This window comes from Aquarana catesbeiana, linkage group LG04 (assembly GCF_042186555.1).
Source record: "Aquarana catesbeiana isolate 2022-GZ linkage group LG04, ASM4218655v1, whole genome shotgun sequence".
Taxonomy (NCBI): Eukaryota; Metazoa; Chordata; class Amphibia; order Anura; family Ranidae; genus Aquarana; species Aquarana catesbeiana.
In genome coordinates this window covers 483,962,982-483,989,033 of record NC_133327.1, presented here as the reverse complement: position 1 = coordinate 483,989,033, position 26,052 = coordinate 483,962,982, and the positions used below count along the sequence as shown (strand labels likewise).

Sequence of the window (26,052 nt, the reverse complement as noted above, 5' to 3'; positions counted from 1 at the left end):
CGCAATCGCCTCACGGGGAGGAAGAACGGGGAGATGCTAATGTAAACAAGCATCTCCCCGTTCTGCCTAGTGACAGTGTCACTGTTCTCTGCTCCCATCCCCCCTACAGTTAGAAACCTGCCCCTAGGACACACTTAACCCCTACACTGCCACCTAGTGGTTAACCCCTTCACTGCCAGTGTCATTTACACAGGAATTTGCATTTGTATAGCACTGATTGCTGTATAAATGACAATGGTCCCAAAAATGTGTCAAAAATATCCAATGTGTCTGCCATAATGTTGCAATCATAATAAAAATCGCTGATCGCTGCCATTTAAAAAAAAAAAAATTATTAATAAAAATGCCATAAAACTATCCCCTATTTTGTAAACACTATAATTTTTGCGCAAACCGATCAATAATCGCTTATTGCGATTTTTTTTACTAAAAATATGTAGAAGAATACATATCGGCCTAAACTGAGGAAAAAAAAATGTTTTTTTATATATATTTTTGGGGGATATTTATTATAGCAAAAAGTAAAAAATAATTAGTTTTTTTTCAAAATTGTCACTCTTTTTTTGTTTATAGCGCAAAAAATAAAAAGCGCAGGGGTGATCAAATACCACCAAAAGAAAGCTCCATTTGTGGGAAAAAAAGGACGTAAATTTTGTTTGGGAGGCACGTCGCACGACTGCGCAATTGTCAGTTAAAGCAACACAGTGCCGAATCGCAAAAAGTGCTCTGGTCAGGAAGGGGGTAAATTCTTCCGGGGCTGAAGTGGTTAAAGGACTGGACGCATGAATAGGGGGTGGCACCCATGTGCCCGGTATGGAGCGGCCGCCACTGCATACATGTTTGAGGCTTGGTGGCAAGTACCGTATTTTTCACTCAATAAGGCGCACTTTTTTCACCCCAAAAAACAGGGGGAAATGCTAGTGCGTCTTATAGAGCGAATACTGACCACCAGAGCCGCTGATAGGGCATCGTTCTGCTGCCAAAACGTTCCCCCTGTGCATCTCTCTGTCCCAGCTAAATCCTGTTTCTCCCCTGCCTTCAGCTGCTATAGAGGGAGAGAAACAAAAGGTATTGTTATTTAATTAACCCCCACAGGATCGTCATTCACATGTAAATCGCTTGGACATTGTTATGTAAATGAGATCAGATCGGCTGCCGCAATTCATATGCAAATCACACCACCTCCTCTGCATGCCGCCCACCTAGAAGATGTAAACAGAATACAGTACAGGGGAGCATGGGGGCATGTAGAGGTGATCAAAGAGGGGAGTTTAAGGTGCAGAGGTGAATGGGAAGGAGAGGTTGGAGTGCAGAGGTTAGTAGATGATGAGTTACAGGGGCAGAGCTGTACTGAGAGGGAGATAAGAAGGCAGAGATTAGTAGAGAGATGGGGGTTACTGTAAATACACCTGTTACGTCACTGGTCAGTGTAAATGTCTCCATACATTGGTGGTTTGATGTCAATACTCCTGTTGTGTTGAGGTCAGTGTAAATGTCCCAGTTACATTGGGGATCAGTGTAGGGGGCCCCCTTACATTGGTTGTCAGTGTAGAAATATTATTCTCTTATATTTTATTAAATATTTTAGTACACTATTTGGTTCAAAATATTTTTTTTCATATTTTCCTCCTCTAAAACCTAGGTGCGTCTTATGGTCAGGTGCGTCTTATGGAGCGAAAAATGTGGTAATTATCAATGCTATGACAGTGCTTTCAAACGTGCAAAATCACAATAAAACTAAATATCTTGCATAAGCAAACAAAGAAAAAAAACATTCATCATATAAGCGTGAACCACAATAAAGTGCAAGGTAATATTGAGAAAAATTATTAAATGTACATTGCAAAGTGCTATTACAGTAAATAATGTGCATTAAACAAACATTTCATGGAAAAAGTCCAACAAAATTTTGATCACTGCAAGCTGTTTGCACTCACTTCACCAGGACAGAGCATCACCAAGACAGAGCACACACACCATCTGCTTACCAAAAACTGAGGTCACTTGCACTTGTCACCTGCCACATATTTGCAGCCACTTTGCTCAAAAAGTGACACTTCATAGCCACTTCGCTCAAAGAATAAAGCACACTATAGTCTAGAATTACCAGGTCAATTATACAATTTAGTAAATGGGGGAAGGGGGATAAGCAAGCTGTCCAGTGATACACAGTCAAATGCAAGGCATGACCAGTTTGAACATACACCAATTTAGGTGTTGTTGCTCTAACTGTATTGCAGAGGAGAAAAAAGGAAAAGAGTACCTGGTAAAGGGATACCGGGTGAAGGGTTACTTTTAGCAACAAAAATAGGTCAAACTTAAATTATCAAAAAATGTATGAAATTTATTGTTTACAAGTATTTTTTTTTTTTTTTTAAATTCAATACTTTTTATTCATCTTCATACAAAATACATCACATCTCATATTAAACAATGTACATAAAACCTCATAGAATACAATCAATTACTTCAATACAAAGATGTATATATCCACCCTACCGGGTGTATTCTACTAACTTTCTTCCCTTTTATACCCCCTTTTCACTAAACTATAAACCTGGTAGTCAGCCCACTCTATATCTTAAATTACCTGCACACTCACCTCTACTTAATACTTAGATCTTGCACTTTTCCATATCCTCTTTTTTCCCCTATACTCTATCTAAGATGTTCTACCTTCTCAAACCATGGAGTCCAGATTTTTTTAAATTCCTTTATATTCCCTTCTCTAATATAAACTGTCTTTTCCTTCCCTATTGTTTCTGACACCGTTCTAAACCAATCCTCTACTGAAGGGGGTTTCTCTGCTTGCCATCTCCTTGCTATTTCCTTTCTTGCCTGATAAAGGCATCTCCGCACCGCTTTACTCTTAGCCTTTCCATTCCCCAGATTCTCCACTACCCCCAAAACACATAATTTCGTGTCTATATTAAGCTTTAGCTCGAAAACCTTATTTATACACTCAACCACTTCTGTCCAATAGCGAAATAGCTTGGGGCATTTCCATATCATATGTACCATGTCTCCCGTATGTTGACATCTGGGACAATCAGCGTTTACCCTTCTCCCATACGTAAACAGTTTTTTAGGGGTATAATATGCCCTATGAAGGAGCAATAAATGTGAAAATTTCTGGGCCGGTGAAACCGACACCTGGTGACCCCCCTCCAGAATCTCTTTCCATTGAGTATCCGATATTGTCCCCAGGTCCCTTTCCCATTCCCTTCTACACTTAAGTTTCTCTGGACCTTCCCTACTGTTTTTACAAATGTATTGGTAGAATTCTGTTATTAGCCCCTTTGCTCCCTGAGTACTCTCTATCTTTTGGGAAATGGGAGATTGGCACCAGCTCGGGCCTTGTTCTCCAAATTGGGCCTGCAGTGCATGCTTGATCTGTACATAGTTAAAGTATGACTGATTTGGAATACCAAATTCCTCCTTTAAAGTGGCAAAGGTTTTTAACATGTTACCCTTATATAATTGCTCTAATTTTACTATCCCCTTTAATTCCCAGGTCTTAATTTTACCCATCTGTACTAGTTCCTGATAGTTCTTATTGTTCCATAAAGGGCTGTGCCTCGCTTCTCCCTCCATACCCTTCATGCCTTTAATAAAGTTCCACACTTTTAACATTAATTTAACCCTAGGGGTCCTATAGCTAAACAAATTTGCCTCTAATACCTCCAAAATCCGCCTATGAGGTGCTCCAACAATCATTATTTCTGTGTTGTTATTACCCCCATAACCACTACCTGCACACAGATGTTGCAGTTGGGCTGCCAGGAAATAGTTTCGAGGATGTGGAACCGCCATACCCCCCTCACATGTCGCTAACTGTAATATCTGCAGGCTCACCCTGGAGTGCCCTCCCTTCCATATCAACCCTCTAAACAGCATTTCTATTTTTTTAAACCACTTTCCAGAGATCCATACTGGTGAATTTTGTAAGATATACAATAGCTGAGGCAACCATAGCATTTTTAACAGGTTGCACCTACCAGCTACTGACAGTGGAAGTTTCCTCCATATCTCAGTCTTTTTCCTAAATTTCTCCAACAGTGGGACCAAGTTATTATTTAGGAAGTTACTCGGTTCTTTAGTTATGTGAATGCCTAGATATTTTGTTTTTTCCACAATTTTTAGTGCAGTTTCCTCCAAAAGGGTACCTTGCTTAATCGGGTCTATTGGCAATATCACCGACTTCTCCCAGTTTATGAAAAGGCCCGAGATCCCCCCAAACGCTGCGAAGATACCCATCACCTGACCAAGTGAACCCTCTGTATCCCCTAGGAAGATAATCCTCTCCTCCCCGGAGCTTCTCCGGAATCCTTCCATACTCCTGTTTTGCCTTATAGCGGCAGCCACTGGTTCCATTGCTAAAGCAAAGATCAGAGGCGACAAGGGGCACCCCTGTCTGGTGCCTCTCTCCAAGCAAATTCGCCTGAGAGTACATTATTACTTCTGACCCTTGCTTTAGGTTTATTGTATAGAATTTTTACCCACTTACTAAATGAGGGACCAAACCCATATACCTGCAACATATGCCATATAAATCCCCATTCCAGGCTGTCAAATGCCTTTACTACATCTAACATCAGGACAGCTCTGGTGCCCGAGTTTTCTATTGGGGTTTGTACATTCAAAAAGAACCGCCTTATATTTTCGCTTGTTGATCGCTGGGGGATAAACCCAGTTTGATCCGGGTGGATCAACCTATGTATTATCCTTTGCAGTCTGGTAGCCAGAATCTTTTCCAAGATTTTTGCATCCGAGCATAATAAAGAGATCGGTCTATAAGAAGCAGGTTCCAAGGGGTCCTTCCCTTCTTTAGGTAATATTATTATTATAGCCTCAGTCATTGACTCAGGTAATTTTCCTTCCTGATACGCCCATTCAAATACCCTTAAAAGTTCTGGTAACAATATCTCCCCATACTTCTTGTAGATCTCCGCCGGGAGGCCATCTGGCCCAGGGGATTTCTTATTAGCCAGCGCCTTTACTGCTATACCAATCTCTTCTAATGTAATCGGGGCCTCCAATGCCTCAATCTCCAACCCTGAAAGGGAGGGCAGTCTTATTTTCCCAAAAAAGTCATCCATATCCACCCCCTCCACTGAGCCCCGGGAATTATATAATTCATCATAGTATATTTTAAATGTTTCGTTGATTTTATCTGGATGGGATGTAATCACACCTTCTTTGGTTCTAATAGCGGGGATCGTCGGGGGGGGGGGGGGGGGAGTCTGATTTAACAATATGGGCCAGTATCTTCCCCACTTTCTCCCCTTCTCCATTTAATATTTGTTTTTGAAATAACCTCTTATTTTCAGATTTCCTAGTCATTACCTCTTTATATTTTGACTGTTTATCCTCCCATCTCTGATGACTGTCCGGGGTTGGGTCTCTCACAAGTTCCCTCTCTGCCATTCGAAGCTCCTCCCTGGCCTTCTCCTCCCCTGCCACTGAGGCTTTTTTTAACCTGGATACCTGCTGGATCAACAGACCCCGCAAGTATGCCTTCAGGGCATCCCACATTACCCCTTTTGCTGTGGTGTCCTCATTTACACTTATAAACTCCCTCAGTCTAGTTATAATACTATTTGGGTCCGCAAATATCTCAAGCCAGATAGGATTTAGTTTCCACATACCGCGTTGTCTATTTGATCCAGTAACCATCCTGGCAGTCACCAATGAGTGGTCTGATACCCCCCTAGGTTGATACGTAATATCTCTGAGTATATGTGCGGCCAGATCATTACCTAATACAAAGTCAATTCTTGAGAGTGAGGAGTAAGTACCTGAATAACATGAGAACTGCTGCACCCCTGGATTGCATATTCTCCAGAGGTCCAACAGCCCTGCCTCTTTAAGAAACTGGCTCATTCGGATCCCGAATGAGCCCTGCCCCTTTTTTCCTGGGGGAAATCTATCTATTTCTTTATTTATTGCGACATTAAAATCCCCTACAGCAATAACAGGTATATTCGGTTTATCCACCATGAACTCCAACAAAGAATATAGAACATCTAATTTAAAAGGTGGAGGGTTATAAATATTCGCTAATATGCATTCCTGATTCCCTATTATACAGTGCAGGAAAATATACCTCCCCTCCACATCTATATTGCACTGCCTACAGGAGAACACAACCTCTTTCCCAATTAACACCGCCACCCCCCTTGAATAGGAGGTGTGTACCGCATGAAACTGGTGCCAATATTTTCTATTTCTTATGTGAGTTTTCATATCCCGTGTCAAATGCGTCTCCTGTAGACAAGCAATATCCACTTTAAAAGTCTCTAATATATCAAATACCAGTGCTCTCTTAGAGGGAGTGCCCATCCCCCTAACATTCCATGAGCATATCTTTAGTCCCATTTACTAAACTACAGTAAAGTTAACACCACAACAGAGGAAGAAGGACAGATATCGTCTAAGGGTACACCCTCTATAGATCTCCACCGGTCCTATTATTCTTTTGAAGCTTCCTATTATTTTCATATTTTAGTACAGTTCTGCTCCATTTCTTCCCATACCACATTTACCCAGGTGTTGGAGTTTGTATCGTGTTTACAAAATATTAACTCTGTGTTACCCCATAACACCCTAATCCTACTTTTCATATCGTGTAATATCCAGTGCAAAACCTGCATATCATTTATCTCACTAGTTTACAAGTATTTAAGTATCAAAAGATTTAATGTTGAGAAGAGTGCAGTATTAAAAAGTTAATGTGCTACAATGTGGAAATGGGTACTCGCCACGATCGTTCAACAAACAGGACAAACATATAACATAACAGGACAACACTGATTACATTCCGAACATTTTGGTCTAGCTTACAGTCAGTCAACAAGTAAAAGGCGATCGGTACGCCACTATAGACATGGCGCACGGCATCTTTACCTTAAAATTTAAACAAGCTGGCAGTGCCAATATTATGGAGGTGATGTGAGGAAGTGTAGTACTAACTGCCCAAGTCACAAATATGCCCAAAATAGAATGAGAAAGTAACTTTCTGCGAACAAGCCGGCTGCGCCGACAAATACATTTAGGACTGCGGGAGGTGAATTTATGCACCACGCATGCTCAAACGGCATTTGCGCTTGTTCAAATGCTTTGGTTCACTGCGCCGGCAAAATCTTAGTAAATGTCAAGCAACGTAAATGCATTTGCATAGGTTGAACGGGCACACCTCTAGACTTTTTTTTTTTGTTAACGCTGGTTCACTTTGTGGCTATAATGAAATGTTGGTCCGGCAATACACATAAACGTTCATTGATAAAAACAGCATTAAGAAAAAAAACAAAATTCAGCAAAAAAAATGTGTGGGGTTCCCCCGAAATTCAATACCAGGGCCTTCAGGTCTGGTATGGATATTAAGGGGAACCCCACACCAAAAATAAAAAAAAATATGGCATGGGGGTGCCCCTCAAAATCCATACCAGGCCCTTCAGGTCTGGTATGGATTTTAAGGGGAACCCCGCACCAAAATTAAAAAAAGAAATGGCATGGGGTCCCCCTAAAAATCCATACCAGACCCTTATCCAAGCACGCAACCTGGCAGGCTGCAGGAAAAGAGGGGGGGACAAGAGAGCGCCCCCCCCTCCTGAACCGTACCAAGCCACATGCCCTCAATATTGGGAGGGTGCTTTGGGATCCTTCTTCCCCGCTTCGTTCTTGGGCCGCTCCGCATCCATGATGGGAGGCTCCTGCTGTGTGACGCTTCTCGTCTTCTGACACTTCTTAAATAACGAAGGGCGGGGCCACCCAGTGACCCCACCCCCTCTGACGTCACGGGGAAAGCTATAGGGGAAGTCCCCATCAAGTCCCCGTGCATCAGAAGGGGGCCGGGTCACCGTGGCCCCGCCCCCTCTGACGCATGGGGACTTGACGGGGACTTCCCCTATGGCTTTCCCTGTGACGTCAGAGGGGAGCGGGGTCACCAGGTGGCCCCGCCCTCCGTTATTTAAGAAGTGTCAGACGACGAGAAGCGCCACACAGCGGGAGCCTCCCATCATGGATGCAGAGCGGCCCAAGAACGAAGCGGAGAAGAAGACGCTGTAGAGGAAGATGCCGGACGAGAACACCGGAGCAAGAAGCCAAGGATCGGAGGAAGAAGCAGAGGAAGAAGAAGATGGAGGAAGAAACCAGAGAATGAAGGAAAGGAATAAGGAAGATGACCCAGAGAAGATGGAAAGAAGAAGGCTTTAAATAAAGGAATTGTCAAAAACTGTCTCTTGTCATTTTTAACATTTTTGACACATTTTTGTGAAATGGTGGGGGTACTTTTGTACCCCCTTACCATTTCACACGGGGGAGCGGGATCTGGGGGTCCCCTTGTTAAAGGGGGCTTCCAGATTCTGATAAGCCCCCCGCCCGCAGACCCCCACAACCACCGGGCAAGGGTTGTGGGGATGAGGACCTTGTCCTCATCAACATGGGGACAAGGTGCTTTGGGGTCCCCTCCCAATGTTGAGGGCATGTGGCCTGGTACGGTTCATGAGGGGGGCACTCTCTCGTCCCCCCCTCTTTTCCTGTGGCCTGCCAGGTTACGTGCTTGGATAAGGGTCTGGTATGGATTTTTAGGGGGACCCACCCCATTTTTTAAAAAAATTTTGGCGCGGGGTTCCCCTTAAAATCCATGCCAGACCTGAAGGGCCTGGTATGGATTTTGAGGGGGACCCCCACGCCATTTTTTTTTATTTTGGCGCGGGGTTCCCCTTAATATCGATACCAGACCTGAAGGGCTCTTTAGTTGCCCCCCTGGACTGGGGGGTGTTTTGTCCCATCTGTAATTTTGGTGCATGCTGGATGATGTGCTTAATTTTGGACAGGGGGGTGGCTTATTTTGTGCTAGCTGCATTTGGGTTGTTCTGGGCATGCTCAGGGACTTTGTTTTTTTCCTGTGCCTTTTGGTGTGTGAAATGCATTTGGGTTGGTCTAGGCATGCTCAAGGACTTTGTTTTTTTTTCTGGTGGTGCTTTTTGTGTGTGAACAGCACTTGGATGTTTCTGGGCATGCTCAGAGTGTGTTTTTTGGGTTAGTAATTTAAGGACATCCTTAACAGGTGTACCCACTTTGAAGTTCCATCTACATTGGGTGAACTTGCATTTTGTGTGTTTCATGGACTGTGCATGTGTTTGCAATTGCCTCATTAGCACACAAACCTATGTTATATAAAGCTTGCAGATAGCAATCGTTACGTTGCCCAGAAAAGAGCCAAGATAGTGTGTGGGGCCGGCAAGAGAGTACATTTGGGTGTCCTTATCGAGTTTCTAACACATGTATTTTCTATTTGTATATTGTTTATTATGTTTTTGCAAAACAGATGTGTTTTTATGCATATTATTAGTTATTTTGGTTTGTTGTTTTTTTTTGGGTGGTGGTTATTTTACCATGAAATCTTTTTTATGTTGGCAATTTTTGTTGTTTTTACGTTGTTCACTTTGATTTAACTGTCTGCTGCATTATTTTTAAAATTCTTTCTCAAGATGTTGTTGCCTAATGTTGTTTTAATCCTTAATAGATGTCCATTTGTGGGTGCACACCTTCTAACTCCTGTTAATTTACACTGCAAACGGGTCAAACCTCAAACATATTCTGTTAGTGTCTCAAATTAACATACATGTGTGTATTTTGCTTTCCTTGCTGCTTTTCCAAGTCCTGTGGTGTGTGTTTTTTTTTTTTTTTTGACCAATAAAATTGTTTCAAATTTTTTTATGTTTTATGTGTGTTCTTTTCATAAAACGGATATCCCAGCTGCAGCTTAACCACTTGACGACCGCCTCACGCCGATGTACGTCGGCAAGGTGGCACGGACGGGCAAAATCATGTACATGTACGTGATTTGCCTTCTGCGGGTGGGGGGTCCGATCGGACCCCCCCGGTGCCCGAGGCGGTCGTGTTTTGTCCCACGGTGATCGGAGGTGAGGGGGAGGCCATCCGTTCGTGGCCCCCCCCTCGCGATCGCCGCCGGCCAATCGAATCATTCCTTTGCTGCTGTATGCTAAACAGCAGCAAAGGAAATGATGTCATCTCTCCTCGGCTCGGTAATTTCCGTTCCGGCCCGAGGAGAGAAGACTTCACTGTGAGTGCACAACACTACACACACACAGTAGAACATGCCAGGCACACAAAACACCCCGATCCCCCCCCCAATCGCCCCCCGACCCCCCCCCCCAATCACCCCCCCCCATCACAAACTGACACCAAGCAGTTTTTTTTTTGTTTTTTTTTCTGATTACTGCATTGGTGTCAGTTTGTGACAGTTACAGTGTTGGGACAGTTACTGTTACCCCCCTTTAGGTCTAGGGTACCCCCCTAACCCCCCCTAATAAAGTTTTAACCCCTTCATCACCCCCTGTCACCAGTGTCGCTAAGCGATAATTTTTCTGATCGCTGTATTAGTGTCGCTGGTGACGCTAGTTAGGGACGTAAATATTGAGGTTCGCCGTCAGCGTTTTATAGCGTCAGGGACCCCCATATACTACCAAATAAATGTTTTAACCCCTTGATGGCCCCTAGTTAACCCTTTCACCACTGATCACCGTACAAGTGTTACGGATGACGCTGGTTAGTTCGTTTATTTTTTATAGTGTCAGGGCACCCGCCGTTTATTACCGAATAAAGGTTTAGCCCCCTGATCGCCCGGCGGTGATATGCGTCGCCCCAGGCAGCGTCAGATTAGCGCCAGTACCGCTAACACCCACGCACGCAGCATACACCTCCCTTAGTGGTATAGTATCTGTACGGATCAATATCTGATCCGATCAGATCTATACTAGCGTCCCCAGCAGTTTAGGGTTCTCAAAAACGCAGTGTTAGAGGGATCAGCCCAGATACCTGCTAGCACCTGCGTTTTGCCCCTCCGCCCGGCCCAGCCCAGCCCACCCAAGTGCAGTATCGATCGATCACTGACACTTACAAAACACTAAATGCATAACTGCAGCGTTTGCAGAGTCAGGCCTGATCCCTGCGATCGCTAACAGTTTTTTTGGTAGTATTTTGGTGAACTGGCAAGCACCAGCCCCAAGCAGCGTCAGGTTAGCGCCAGTAGCACTAACACCCACGCACGCACCGTACACCTCCCTTAGTGGTATAGTATCTGAACGGATCAATATCTGATCCGATCAGATCTATACTAGCATCCCCAACAGTTTAGGGTTCCCAAAAACGCAGTGTTAGCGGGATCAGCACAGATACCTGCTAGCACCTGCATTTTGCCCCTCCGCCTGGCCCAGCTCAGCCCACCCAAGTGCAGTATCGATCGATCACTGTCACTTACAAAAGACTAAACGCATAACTGCAGCGTTCGCAGAGTCAGGCCTGATCTCTGCGATCGCTAACAGTTTTTTTGGTAGCGTTTTGGTGATCTGGCAAGCACCAGCGGCCTAGTACACCCCGGTCGTAGTCAAACCAGCACTGCAGTAACACTTGGTGACGTGGCGAGTCCCATAAGTGCAGTTCAAGCTGGTGAGGTGGCAAGCACAAGTAGTGTCCCGCTGCCACCAAAAAGACAAACACAGGCCCGTCGTGCCCATAATGCCCTTCCTGCTGCATTCGCCAATCCTAATTGGGAACCCACCGCTTCTGCAGCGCCCGTACTTCCCCCATTCACATCCCCAACCAAATGCAGTCGGCTGCATGAGAGGCATTTTCTTTATGTCCTCCCGAGTACCCCTACCCAGCGAACCCCCCCAAAAAAGATGTTGTGTCTGCAGCAAGCGCGGATATAGGCGTGACACCCACTATTATTGTCCCTCCTGTCCTGACAATTCTGGTGAATGTTTTGAACGCTACTATGCACTAGTTGAGTATTAGCGTAGGGTACAGCATTCCACAGACTAGGACACACTTTCACAGGGTCTCCCAAGATGCCATCGCATTTTGAGAGACCCGAACCTGGAAACGGTTACCGTTATAAAAGTTAGTTACAAAAAAAGTGTAAAAAAAAAAAAATATATATAAAATAAAAAAAAATAGTTGTCGTTTTATTGTTCTCTCTCTCTCTATTCTCTCTATTGTTCTGCTCTTTTTTACTGTATTCTATTCTGCAATGTTTTATTGTTATTATGTTTTATCATGTTTGCTTTTCAGGTATGCAATTTTTTATACTTTACCGTTTACTGTGCTTTATTGTTAACCATTTTTTTGTCTTCAGGTACGCCATTCACAACTTTGAGTGGTTATACCAGAATGATGCCTGCAGGTTTAGGTATCATCTTGGTATCATTCTTTTCAGCCAGCGGTCGGCTTTCATGTAAAAGCAATCCTAGCGGCTAATTAGCCTCTAGACTGCTTTTACAAGCCGTGGGAGGGAATGCCCCCCCCCACGTCTTCCGTGTTTTTCTCTGGCTCTCCTGTCTCAACAGGGAACCTGAAAATGCAGCCGGTGATTCAGCCAGCTGACCATAGAGCTGATCAGAGACCAGAGTGGCTCCAAACATCTCTATGGCCTAAGAAACCGGAAGCTACAAGCATTTTATGACTTAGACTTCGCCGGATGTAAATAGTGCCATTGGGAAATTGGGGAAGCATTTTATCACACCGATCTTGGTGTGGTCAGATGCTTTGAGGGCAGAGGAGAGATCTAGGGTCTAATAGACCCCAATTTTTTCAAAAAAGAGTACCTGTCACTACCTATTGCTATCATAGGGGATATTTACATTCCCCGAGATAACAATAAAAATGATTAAAAAAAAAAAAATGAAAGGAACAGTTTAAAAATAAGATAAAAAAGCAAAAAAATAATAAAGAAAAAAAAAAAAAAGCACCCCTGTCGCCCCCTGCTCTCGCGCTAAGGCAAACGCAAGCGGCGGTCTGTCGTCAAACGTAAACAGCAATTGCACCATGCATGTGAGGTATCACCGCGAAGGTTAGATCGAGGGCATTAATTTTTGCAGTAGACCTCCTCTGTAAATCTAAAGTGGTAACCTGTAAAGGCTTTTAAAGGCTTTTAAAAATGTATTTATTTTGTTGCCACTGCACATTTGTGCGCAATTGTAAAGCATGTCATGTTTGGTATCCATGTACTCGGCCTAAGATCATCTTTTTTATTTCATCAAACATTTGGGCAATATAGTGTGTTTTAGTGCATTAAAATTTTAAAAAGTGTGTTTTTTCCCCAAAAAATGCGTTTGAAAAATCGCTGCGCAAATACTGTGTGAAAAAAAAAATGAAACACCCACCATTTTAATCTGTAGGGCATTTGCTTTAAAAAAATATACAATGTTTGGGGGTTCAAAGTAATTTTCTTGCAAAAAAAAAATAACTTTTTCATGTAAACAATAAGTGTCAGAAAGGGCTTTGTCTTCAAGTGGTTAGAAGAGTGGGTGATGTGTGACATAAGCTTCTAAATGTTGTGCATAAAATGCCAGGACAGTTCAAACCCCCCCCCAAATGACCCCATTTTGGAAAGTGGACACCCCAAGCTATTTGCTGAGAGGCATGTCGAGTCCATGGAATATTTTATATTGCGACACAAGTTGCGGGAAAGAGACAAATTTTTTTTTTTTTTTTTGCACATAATTGTCACTAAATGATATATTGCTCAAACATGCCATGGGAATATGTGAAATTACACCCCAAAATACATTCTGCTGCTTCTCCTGAGTACGGGGATACCACATGTGTGAGACTTTTTGGGAGCCTAGCCGCGTACGGGACCCCGAAAACCAAGCACCGCCTTCAGGCTTTCTAAGGGCGTGAATTTTTGATTTCACTCTTCACTGCCTATCACAGTTTCGGAGGCCATGGAATGCCCAGGTGGCACAAAACCCCCCCAAATGACCCCATTTTGGAAAGTAGACACCCAAAGCTATTTGCTGAGAGGTATAGTGAGTATTTTGCAGACCTCACTTTTTGTCACAAAGTTTTGAAAATTGAAAAAAGAAAAAAAAAAAAGTTTTTTCTTGTCTTTCTTCATTTTCAAAAACAAATGAGAGCTGCAAAATACTCACCATGCCTCTCAGCAAATAGCTTGGGGTGTCTACTTTCCAAAATGGGGTCATTTGGGGGGGTTTTGTGCCACCTGGGCATTCCATGGCCTCCGAAACTGTGATAGGCAGTGAAGAGTGAAATCAAAAATTTTCACCCTTAGAAATCCTGAAGGCGGTAATTGGTTTTCGGGGTCCCGTGCACGGCTAGGCTCCCAAAAAGTCCCACACATGTGGTATCCCCATACTCAGGAGAAGCAGCTAAATGTATTTTGGGGTGCAATTCCACATATGCCCATGGCCTGTGTGAGCAATATATCATTTAGTGACAACTTTGTGCAAATAAAAAAAAAAATGTGTCACTTTCCCGCAATTTGTGTCAAAATATAAAATATTCCATGGACTCAATATGCCTCTCAGCAAATAGCTTGGGGTGTCTACTTTCCAAAATGGGGTCATTTGGGGGGGTTTTGTGCCACCTGGGCATTCCATGTCCTCCGAAACTGTGATAGGCAGTGAAGAGTGAAATCATAAATTTACACCCTTAGAAATCCTGAAGGCGGTGATTGGTTTTCGGGGCCCCGTACGCGGCTAGGCTCCCAAAAAGTCCCACACATGTGGTATCCCCATACTCAGGAGAGGCAGCAGAATGTATTTTGGGGTGCAATTCCACATAGGTCCATGGCCTGTGTGAGCAATATATCATTTAGTGACAACTTTTTGTAAATATTTTTTTTTTTTTGTCATTATTCAATCACTTGGGACAAAAAAAATAAATATTCAATGGGTTCAACATGCCTCTGAGCAATTTCCTTGGGGTGTCTACTTTCCAAAATGGGGTCATTTGGGGGGGTTTTGTACTGCCCTGCCATTTTAGCACCTCAAGAAATGACATAGGCAGTCATAAACTAAAAGCTGTGTAAATTACAGAAAATGTACCCTAGTTTGTAGACGCTATAACTTTTGCGCAAACCAATAAATATACGCTTATTGACATTTTTTTTTACCAAAGACATGTGGCCGAATACATTTTGGCCTAAATGTATGACTAAAATTGAGTTTATTGGATTTTTTTATAACAAAAAGTAGAAAATATCATTTTTTTTCAAAATTTTCGGTCTTTTTCCGTTTATAGCGCAAAAAATAAAAACCGCAGAGGTGATCAAATACCATCAAAAGAAAGCTCTATTTGTGGGAAGAAAAGGACGCAAATTTCATTTGGGTACAGCATTGCATGACCGCGCAATTAGCAGTTAAAGCGACGCAGTGCCAAATTGGAAAAAGACCTCTGGTCCTTAGGCAGCATAATGGTCCGGGGCTCAAGTGGTTAACTAGGCTGATTGGCATGTCTTAGACAAATCCCTTTTTTATTAATTTTTTTGTTTTAAGTTACTTTCCTGGTGCCTTCATGGTAGCACATGCATGGATTGTGCGTATGCTGCCATGGATAGTGACCAGGAAAGTAACATTTCAGAGTGGTAAGTATTCCATTTACTTTTTGAGCAGTGGTTTTCAGCCTCAGGCCTCAAGTACCCTAACCCCCCCCCCCCCATCTTATCTAAAATAGTTGTCCAAAATACAAAGCCATTGACTTTGATTTAAAGCACCTGTGCAAGATGAAGGAAAACCTGCAAAAATGGCCTGTTGGGGAGGTACTTGAGGACAGGGTTGAGAAGCACTGAACTAAAATCAAGCTGAAGACAATCCTATTCTATTTTATTTTTATCTATTTTTTTTTTTAGGTTGGGCTTTGTGTCCCTTTTCTTAAAATTGGCTTCTCTTCCTGTCACATAACCAAACAGGAAGTGAGAGTAAAACCCTAACAATATTTTTTCCTTGGGGACACACAGGTCAATTTAACTAGTGCCTCCATTATGCAAATTGCACTCTAGCACTTTGTTGTGTACACCCCAAATTATTAGGTATTTTGGGGTTTATTAAAGGCAAATCCTTTCTGCAATACAAGTGTAGTTGATGAAAATCAGAGGGGTAGCACTGGTGATTTTATTGTCCAATCATGTAGAGGCAAAGATGCTGTTTTTTTCTTTTCCTTGCTTGTCCCCCTCGGATCTCCAGCAAAAAATCCTAGATGTTAATGGCCCATTTAGACCTTTAATAGAAAGTCATCAGTTGCCTTTGACTCTAAACATTATTTTTGGCCAGTCCTAGAAATCTGTTTTTCTATTAACCACTTCGCATAGTTGCCAACTGTCCCGGATTTATCGGGACATTCCCGGGACTTGGACTCCATTCCCGAATTTGTGGTGTCCCGGGAAATGTCCCAAAAAATCCGGTTCCCGTTTTCGAAACCGCCGCCGCCGCTAGAGGTCGGCGGCCGGCGGAGACATTGTCTCCGCCGGCCGCCATTTTATTGAAGTTAAGGAAGACGGCTTGGGGGGGGCTAGACGAAGCTTCTGCGTCGCCGCCCACCCCCCGCCCCGCTCCGCCTCGGCCCACCCCGCTCCGCCTCGACCCGCCTCGCCTCGCTCCGCCTCGGCCCGCCTACCCCCCGCCCCGCTGCCAGTCTGATATGGAAAGGGGCGGGGGGTTCTAGCCATGCTGCGGACACACCTCTAGGACACCTCTGAGGTAGGAGGGGGGGGGGCGCGCGCACCGCTGTGGGACACCTGATGTGAGTGGGCTGGGCACTGGGGACACCTGATGAGGGGGGGACACCTGATGAGGGGGGGCACTGGGGACACCTGATGAGGGGGGGCACTGGGGACAGCTGATGTGAGGGGGAGCTCCGCCGGGGACACCTGATGTGAGGGGGGCTCCGCCGGGGACACCTAATGTGAGGGGGAGCTCCGCCGGGGACACCTGATGTGAGGGGGGCTCCGCCGGTGACACCTGATGTGAGGGGGGGCTCCGCCGGGGACACCTAATGTGAGGGGGAGCTCCGACGGGGACACCTGATGTGAGGGGGGGCTCCGCCGGGGACTCCTGATGTGAGGGGGGGCTCCGCCGGGGACACCTGATGTGAGGGGGGCTCCGCTGGGGACTCCTGATGTGAGGGGGGGCTCCGCCGGGGACCCCTGATTGTGAGGGGGGGCTCCGCCGGGGACACCTGATGTGAGCGGGGGCTCCGCCGGGGACTCCTGGTGTGAGGGGGGCTCCGCCGGGGACTCCTGGTGTGAGGGGGGGCTCCGCCGGGGACTCCTGGTGTGAGGGGGGCTCCGCCGGGGACTCCTGGTGTGAGGGGGGGCTCCGCCGGGGACTCCTGATGTGAGGGGGGGCTCCGCCGGGGACTCCTGGTGTGAGGGGGGGCTCCGCCGGGGACTCCTGGTGTGAGGGGGGGCTCCGCCGGGGACTCCTGGTGTGAGGGGGGCTCCGCTGGGGACATCTGATGCAAGGACGGACTCTGCTGGGACACCTGATGCAAGGACGGACTCTGCTCGGACATTTGAAGCAAGGACGGGTGGCTGGTGGCAGGCGACGTGGCTAGTGACACGCTCAGGGATCCCACTGATTCTGCATTATGGTGAGTTGAATGATTTCACTTTATATTACAATGTAATAATAGAAATAATGCACTTCAATCATCCTGACACCATAACAACCATGGTGCCGGGATGATTGAAGTGCTAACACCAGGTGTTTGGAGTATCTTTATCTGCTGATTGTTAAACTTTCTAGAATACACATATTTTTATTGTGTAGGATCTGGGGCTGCTGTCCAGTCATTTCCCTCTCTCCCCCTCTCTCCCCCTCTCTCCCTTCCCCCCCTCTCTCCCCCTCTCTCCCCCTCTCCATCCCTCATTCATCTCAGACCCTAACCACACCCTCTAGAGCCATGCCCATTTAAGCCACGCCCTCTATTCCACATAAACCACGCCCATTTTTCGCCACGGCGCGTTTCGCGTGCCGCACTTGTCTATTTTTGCTAGGCCACGCCTACTGACGAATGCCCCACCCCCTAATTATTGGACAGCTCCGCCTACAGCCACAAAAGTGTCCCACATTTTTTTTTTTACAATGTTGGCAACTATGCACTTGGTGTCTGTGCTATAGCCAAACGACGGCCACAGCGTGGACCTGAATTTCTGGGAGGCTGTCATAGGACGGGCTCCCCGTGTGCTCCCTGCAGGGCACGCAGCGTGCACTGAGACTCGGGTGATTACAGATTGAAGTAAGGGCCGATACCGACCCCTACCACACGATAAGCTGTCAGCCAACGACAACTGATCACATGATGTAAACTAAAGCTTGCTAATTGTTTATTTTTTCTCCTCACGCTGACAGCATGAGGATAAAAATAAAAGCTGATCACTTAGGTGCAAGGGACTTTGGTCCCGAAGAGGCAATTCTGCCTTATCTGTGCCCACCAGTGCCACCTATCAATGCCCACCAGTGGTCCCAAGCAGTGCAGCTTATCAGTGTAACCCATCAGTGCCGCCTCATCAGCGTACATCAACAAAGGAGAAAAATTACCTGTTTGCAAAATTTAATATCAAAATATCCAAAAATATACAAAATGATTATAATTATACAAAATTATTTATAAAAATCTGTCTTTTCTTTTTATTGAACAAAAGAGAGAAAACACAGAGGTGATCAAATACCACCAAAAGAATGCACTATTTGTGGGAACTTAAAAAAAAAACAAAAAAACATTTGGCTAAGTATGACCGCGCAATTGTCATTCAAAGTGCATCAGTGCTGAAAATTGGTCTGGACAGCAGGGGGGTTTAAGTGCCCAGTAAGCAAGTGGTTAATTTCCATGCCAAATATGGATTTCTGTAATAAAGATGTGTGCCCGCTGTGTATACGGCATGTGCGTAAGCAAGTCGCACGCATATGAACGGTACTCATTGTAAATCATGGGGTAGAACTTGTGATGCAACTTTTCAGTCCCAAGTGACCTTAGGCTCTCTTTCCACTACTGCGAGTTGTTGTGCGACTTGACACATGTGAAGTCGCAGGACAAGTCAAAACACATGTATTTCAATGTTCCCCCGTTCTAATTGGTGCACCTCTAAAAAAAGTTCTTGCACTACTTTGTTCCAACTTCAGTGCGACTTTTTCTTCGATATTTTGAACTAGTCACATGACATGGCATTAAGGCTCGGTTTCCACTATTGCAAGCCCAAAGTTGCGTGTTTTTTGCCGTGAGTTTCCCGCAACTTTTTGCCAAAACTTGAAGCAATGCCTGTGTATTTTTAAGATCTATGGACCTCAAGTCGCATCAAAGTGGGACCAAAGTAGTGCAGGGACTACTTTGAAGTTGCTGCGACTTGAAGTCGGACACATATGAACGGTACTCATTGTAAATCATGGGGTAGAACTTGTGATGCAACTTTTCAGTTCCTAGTGGCATGACAAGTTGCAATAGTGGAAAACAAGCCGAAAAAAGCACATTGTAAATCACGCAACTTTGGTGTTGAAATAGTGGAAACAGAGCATTAGGCTAAAGCGGTAATAGGAAGATGCACTGTAAGAATTACTTTTTTTCTAATTGTAGAAAATAAAACAGGCTCTTGCACTGAATCTAATTTATGGAAGATCTAACTGATTGGCCAGTGTATGGTGACCTTTAAAGATATGAAAACTTGAATTTCTGGTGTTTAAGCCTCATACACACGATGGGACTTTGTACAAATTTCCCGTGGATTTTTGTACAAAGGGCGTTGGCCTTAGCGTTCTTTCACACGGACGTGTCCGTGTACGGAGCCCGCTCTGCTCAGCGGGGGATCGCTCCGTGGATCCCCGCTGAGCAGGCAGATGACAGGTCTGTCTCTGGACACTGTGCAGGGACAGACCTGTCAGAGTGCCGCTCTCCTCTATGGGGGATCAGATGATGACGGACCGTAGAGTCCGTCGTCACCCGATCCAATCCGCAGATGGATGTAAAAATAGGTTTTTCACACTTTTTAGGACTGGAGTGGGTCGGATGTCAGCGGACACGTCACCACTGACATCCGACCCTCCATAGAGGTCTATGGAGTGTCCGTTCAGGTCCGCAGGCCTGAGGCGGACCTGAAAGGTCCGTCCGTGTGAAAGGGGCCTTAGGCGATGCGGGCGGCAGCGGTAAAACGTCGCTATTTTAAGGGGTTTATTCAATGCCTGCCCGCAAAACGCCGCTGCAGCAGCGTTTTGCCGACGATATAGCCGCACAGTCCCATTGATTTCAATGGGCAGGAGCGGTTTAAACACCGCTCCAAAGATGCTGCTAGCAGGACTTTTTTTAGGCCCCTTTCACACTGGGGCGTTTTTAGGCGCTACATTGCTAAAAATAGCATCTGAAAAATGCCCTAAAGAAGCGGCTCCATTCACTCCAGTGAGGGCTTTCACACTGAAGCGGTGCGCTGGCAGGGCGTCACAAAAAGTCCTGCCAGCTGCTTCTTTGGAGCGGTGAACTCACCGCTCCTCCCCATTGAAATCAATGGGGCAGCGCTGTGATACCGCCGGAAAAATGCAGCTCCAGCGTCGTTTTGCGGGTGGATTTAACCCCTTTTCGTCTGCTAGCGGGGGGGGGGTTAAAACTGCCCCGCTAGCAGCCGAATAATGACACTAAAACGATAGTAAAGTAGCGCTAAAAATAGCGCCGCTTTACCGCAGACGCCCCCACCGCCCCAGTGTGAAAGGGGCCTTACTGTCCTGCTAGCGCACTGCTCCAGTGTGAAAGCCCGATTCACACTGGAGTGAATGGAGCCACTTCTTTAGGGCATTTTTCAGGTGCTATTTTTAGCGCTATAGCGCCTGAAAACCGCCCCAGTGTGAAAGGGGCCCTTTCACACGGATGGATAGAATTTTGCTTTTAGCTGCGTTTTCTACCACAGCTAAACGCACACAATGCTTTCCTATGGCTCTATTCACACACTGCGTTTTTTTTTTTTTTTTTTAAATATTAATTTTTATTAAGATTTTTTCATACATACACGTTATAAAAGTATACCATTTGTCCAACATGGGAAATATCTCTGTACATTTATCAGATATATCAAGTGCTGAGGTGTTACAGAATACTCAGTTTAAAAACTTGTGGATATTCAATATCCTGGGACAACTAGTACTTATCGGTTTTGCTTATGTTACAAATTGAACTTCAAAATGGGTTATTTCCATTTAAAATTGCATTAACTGCGGTGATTGAAACATATCACCATTAAAACTGGTAAGAGAGAAAAGAAAGGGGGGGGGGGAGGGGGGATGGAGATAAGGTAGAAGGTGAGGAAGGGAATATACAGGTAGTGATTTGTCCTTCACCTGGTCCACAGGAAACAGAATGGTTTTTATGTGTAGAACAAAGAATTCCACATATCCCAATTGGAGAGATATTTTGCGCCATAGCCATCTATATAAGCTAAAATTTTTTCATAAACAGATATCGTGTTGATCTTTGTAATGATTTCTCTGATGCTGGGAACTTCATCTGATCTCCATTTACACACCAACAAGGACCTGGCGGCAAAAAGTATATGCATCGCTATAGATCTCACTGAGATTGGGTATTCTGACATATTAATGCTTAGAATGGCCTTCTCAGCAGATGGGGTGGTAAATACTCCTGTCGTTTTCGCTATTAGTTTAAAAATTTCTGACCAGAAGCTGCGAATATGCTTGCAGGACCATAGCATGTGGGTCAATGTTCCAACATGGTCGCAGCCTCTCCAACATAAATTAGTGTTTTCTCTGGAGAATTTAGCCATCATGTACGGTGTATAATGCCATCTTGCTATTAGTTTTGCCGCCAGTTCCTCATAGTTGGAGCATCTTGAGAATCTATGGTTACATTTAAATGCGGATAACCATTGATTGTCTGTGAACGTCTGACCTAGTTCTTTTTCCCATTTTTTCAGGGGTGTGAGTTTAGTGAATGATCTTTTGGTATTGAGTAGTGTGTACATCAAGGATATACCTTTTGTTTTAGGGTCAGTGGAATTCAAATACCTCCACACTAAAGTTGGCATGGGGGAACTTGAAATTTTTCATTTGTTGTACCATGAAGCGATACAGTTCAATAATACAGTTTGATTACTTAGCCATTGGTCTAGGGAAATGTTTGGGATCAACCATTTCAAGGTTTCTAGTGGTAAGGGTACTTCTGTGATTACCGTTTGTGGGTTGGATGTCTTTTTTAGGTGGGACCATGCTTGCATTGTAGCTTGTATGGTAGGGTGATCATTTTTAATTGTGACTTGTTGTATATTGTGAGCAAGTATTAATGACTGTAGGGATCTAGGGTGCACCCATGACTGTTCTAGTTGGGACCAGTGTTTAATGTCTTTGTTGGCGAACCATTGTTTCAGTTGGTCTAAGATTGCTGCTGTGTAATAGTCTTTTAATTTCGGTACCCCTAAACCACCTATTACTTTATGGTTTTCTTGCATTTGCAGCGGGAACCTAGCTCTCTTGCCTGCCCATATAAACTTTGACATTTGGTTCTGCATGGCTTTAAGGAAAGTATTTGGGATTGGTATTGGGAGGGTTCTGAATATGTACATTAGTTTTGGGAGTAGTAGCATCTTATATGCCGCTAAGCGACCATTCCAAGATAGGTAGAATTTTTGGAGTCTTGATATATCCTCTTGAAATGCTCTTAATAGAGGTTGGTAATTGAGTTGGAAAAGTTTCGAAGAGGGGGATGTTAGTTGTATGCCTAAGTAGGTGACCGACTCTGATGCCCACGGATAGGGGAAATCTTTTTGCATATTGAGTTTAGTTTTGTTGTCGATCGCTATTCCTAGAATGTTAGATTTGGATGCATTCACCTTGTAGTAGGCTACTTTACTAAATTCCAATAGTGTCTCATGTGCAGCTTTTAAAGAGTTATATGGGTCAGATAAAGTCAAAATGACGTCATCTGCAAAAAGTGAGATTTTATGTTCACGGTCAGAAGAGGGAATTCCTTGGATTGCTATATTATTCCTGATTGTTTCTGCAAGTGGTTCCATAATTAACGCAAAAATTAATGGTGACAGGGGGCATCCCTGCCTTGTTCCATTTGTTATTTGGAAGTTTTTAGAGAACATTCCTTCAGTAAAAACATAGGCAGACGGAGAGGAGTATAGTGCTAAGATTGCTTGTTGTATGGGGCCTGTCAATCCAAACTTCTCCAACACCTTGATCAAATATCCCCAATGGACCCTATCGAAGGCCTTCTCTGCGTCCAAAGTCAGGAGCAGAGAAGGCCTTCGGGACTCCTCTGTTGAATGGATTATATTTAGCATTCTTCTGGTTGCGTCTGTAGTTTGCCTACCAGAAACGAAACCTACTTGATCCTGGTTGATAAGAGCTGGTAATAGTGATGACAATCTATTGGCTAAGATCTTGGCATACAATTTGACGTCCACATTCAGTAAAGAAATAGGCCTAAAATTTTGTGGAGCTGAGTAATCTTTACCTGGTTTTGGCAGGGTTATGATAGTTGCTGTTAACATTTCTTTTGGAAATGAGGCTTTGGACATTGCGGCATCAAAGACCTGCTTTAGGTACGGGGATAGTTCATTTTTGAATAGTTGGAAATATTCAGATGAGTATCCATCAGGACCTGGAGATTTGTTGTGGGGCATATTTTTAATTGTTTTTTCAATTTCTTGGATAGTAAACGGTAGGTTTAGTTTAGTGAGTTCTGATTGCGGAACCCTCGGAAGATTAACAGCCTCCAGGAATTCCGCAATTGTGTTTTCAGTTGGCTGTGGTGTATTGGGGTCTTCTTTAAGGTTATATAAGGCTTCATAGTAGTCGCTAAAAGCGTCTGCTATGTCTTTGGGGTTGGACACTGTTATTTTGGATTTAGGATTTACCATGTGTGGGATTCTTTTTTTTATCATTTTCTCTTTCACCTGGTTCGCCAGCAGTTTACCCGCCTTGTTGTTACAACGATAGTTGTTTGCTTTTAAGATGCGAAGGCGGCTATCCTGCTGGGACACCAGAAGTGATCTCAAATCCTGTCTAGCATCAAATAATAGAGTTCTTGTTTTTTGGGTGGAATTTTGTTTGTTGGATACTTCTAAGGTTTTAATTTTTTCCAGCAGGTCGTTGAGCCTCTCTGTCCTCTGCCTTTTTGCCCTAGCGCTCAATTGTATTAGGAGACCTCTCATAACTACTTTGTGAGTATTCCACAGCGTGAAAGGGTCGGATACCGAGGGAGCATTAATTTCAAAAAATTCAGTCAAAGACTTTCTGATTAATTTAAGATTTTTAGGTTGGGAGATAGTTAGTACATCATTCCTCCATCTGTTTGCAGCAGTCTCGGCATTCCGCCCGCCCACGCTGATAGATATGGGAGCATGATCCGACCATGATATAATATCAATGTCTGACCTGACAACCTTTTGCAACAGAAATGTATCCACTAGAAACAAATCTATTCTTGAGTAAGTACTGTGAACATTAGAAAAGAAAGTAAAGTCCTTCTCTGATGAGTGTTGACACCTCCATACGTCAAAGAGGTTTGACGTAGAGGCATTAATAAATCTTGTCAGCGTCGTCCTTCTTTGTTTTAGATGTTTGGGGTTAGTGCAGTCCATATGCTTGTCTGGGATCGCGTTGAAATCCCCGCACAAAACAACATGTCCCTGTTTCAGTGCTTCTACTTTTTTCCATATTTTGTTTAGGAATCGGAGTTGGTTGTTGTTTGGCAGGTACATATTGACCAAGGTGTATTTGACTGCATAGATCTCGCATACTAGTATGATGTACCTGCCGGAGTTATCCAAGTGGGTTGTGATTTCTGAGAATGGGATAGAGTCTCTGATAGCAATTGCTACCCCTCCTTCTTTCTTTGGGCCATTTGCTGTATATAGGGTAGGGAATTTGCAATTACTAAAGACCGGAGGATTGACCGCTGAAAAGTGAGTCTCTTGGAAACACATGATGTTGCTTTTCAGTCTGGATGCTTCCTTCCAGGCCATTTGGCGTTTGTAGGGGCTGTTCAGACCTTTCACATTTAGTGAGGATATTTTGAAAGACATGTTTATAGTTGCTCGACTCATACCTGTGCTCGTAGAGAATGTGTAGGGTGAGCTGGCCGCCTGATGGGATTTGCTTGCGATGTGCTGAAGATTGCGGGTTAGAAAGTCTCCAAAGGTTGAAGGCAATAGATCAATATGTTCGTATTTCTGTTCCTGTAGACAAGAAGAAAGGTAGGGAGGAAAAAAGGGAGAAAGGGTACAAACAAAAAGTCATAAAAAATTAACGATCCTGTTTGGGATCTGTGCGGATGCAATTCCGCTATAACTCGGGGGGGGTAAAGCAAGGAGTTAGCTAAGTGGCATTCTCCTGGGTCAAACGGGTTTTCTGTCATTTTTCATCTGAATAAGTCAGCCTGTTTCTGCATCTGAGCTGGCTCTGGTGGATGAGAGAGAGTGTGATCCCTCCTGGTCGTTGTTATCTGGGTCAAAAAGTCTCCAATCTCTCTCTGACATTTGTTATGACATGTGATTTGCCCTCTTTCGTGATCAGAAGCTTGGCCGGATACAGCCATCTGTACTGGATGCGGTGATTATTCAGCGGTTTTGTTATAGTTGCTAGTTGTCCGCGTTGCTGCATGGTGAAGGCTGATAAATCAGCAAAGAAAGAAAGATTTTGTAGCTCTTGAGGAAGGTTGTCCCTTCTTCTCACTGTCATCATGAACAGATCCTTGATGTGAAAAAAGTGGATGCGGACTATTGTATCTCTGGGAAGGTGTTCTTGTATGTTTCTGGGTTTTGGAAGGCGGTGTATTCGATCTATGATTAGATCCTCCAGGGGTGTTTCCGGGAGTGTAACTTTCATAAGGTTTGTAAAGTATTTCTTTAGGTCTGGGGGTTTGACCGATTCAGGGATCCCCCTGATTTTGACGTTGTTGCGTCTCGATCTGTCCTCTAAGTCGGCCATTTTTGTTTTGATAGCTGTGATTTCCTCATCCCTGTCGTTATGAGCGTCCACCATATCGTTAAATGTTGACGCAAATTCGCCCATCTTAGATTCTATGTGGGACACCCGTGAGTCTACCGCTGCCACCTCTGATTTGAATTGCTGTGTTATTGCTAACATGTCAGCATGTAGGGTTGAACGTAGGGATACTAACATATCTTTGAGTGTGGTATCTAGTACCGGCTGGTTTTGTGTGGGGAAGTCTATGATGGATTCCTGTAATTCTCTGGTATCCTCCAGGGAGGAATCAATACTG

General features: G+C 44.4%; 1 protein-coding gene across 4 annotated transcripts in view; it reads right to left on the bottom strand.

The window, feature by feature from the left end:
- Positions 1 to 26,052, bottom strand: part of CDC42EP3 (CDC42 effector protein 3) — a 190,994-nt gene that overhangs the window by 79,101 nt on the left and 85,841 nt on the right. The window lies entirely within an intron of this gene.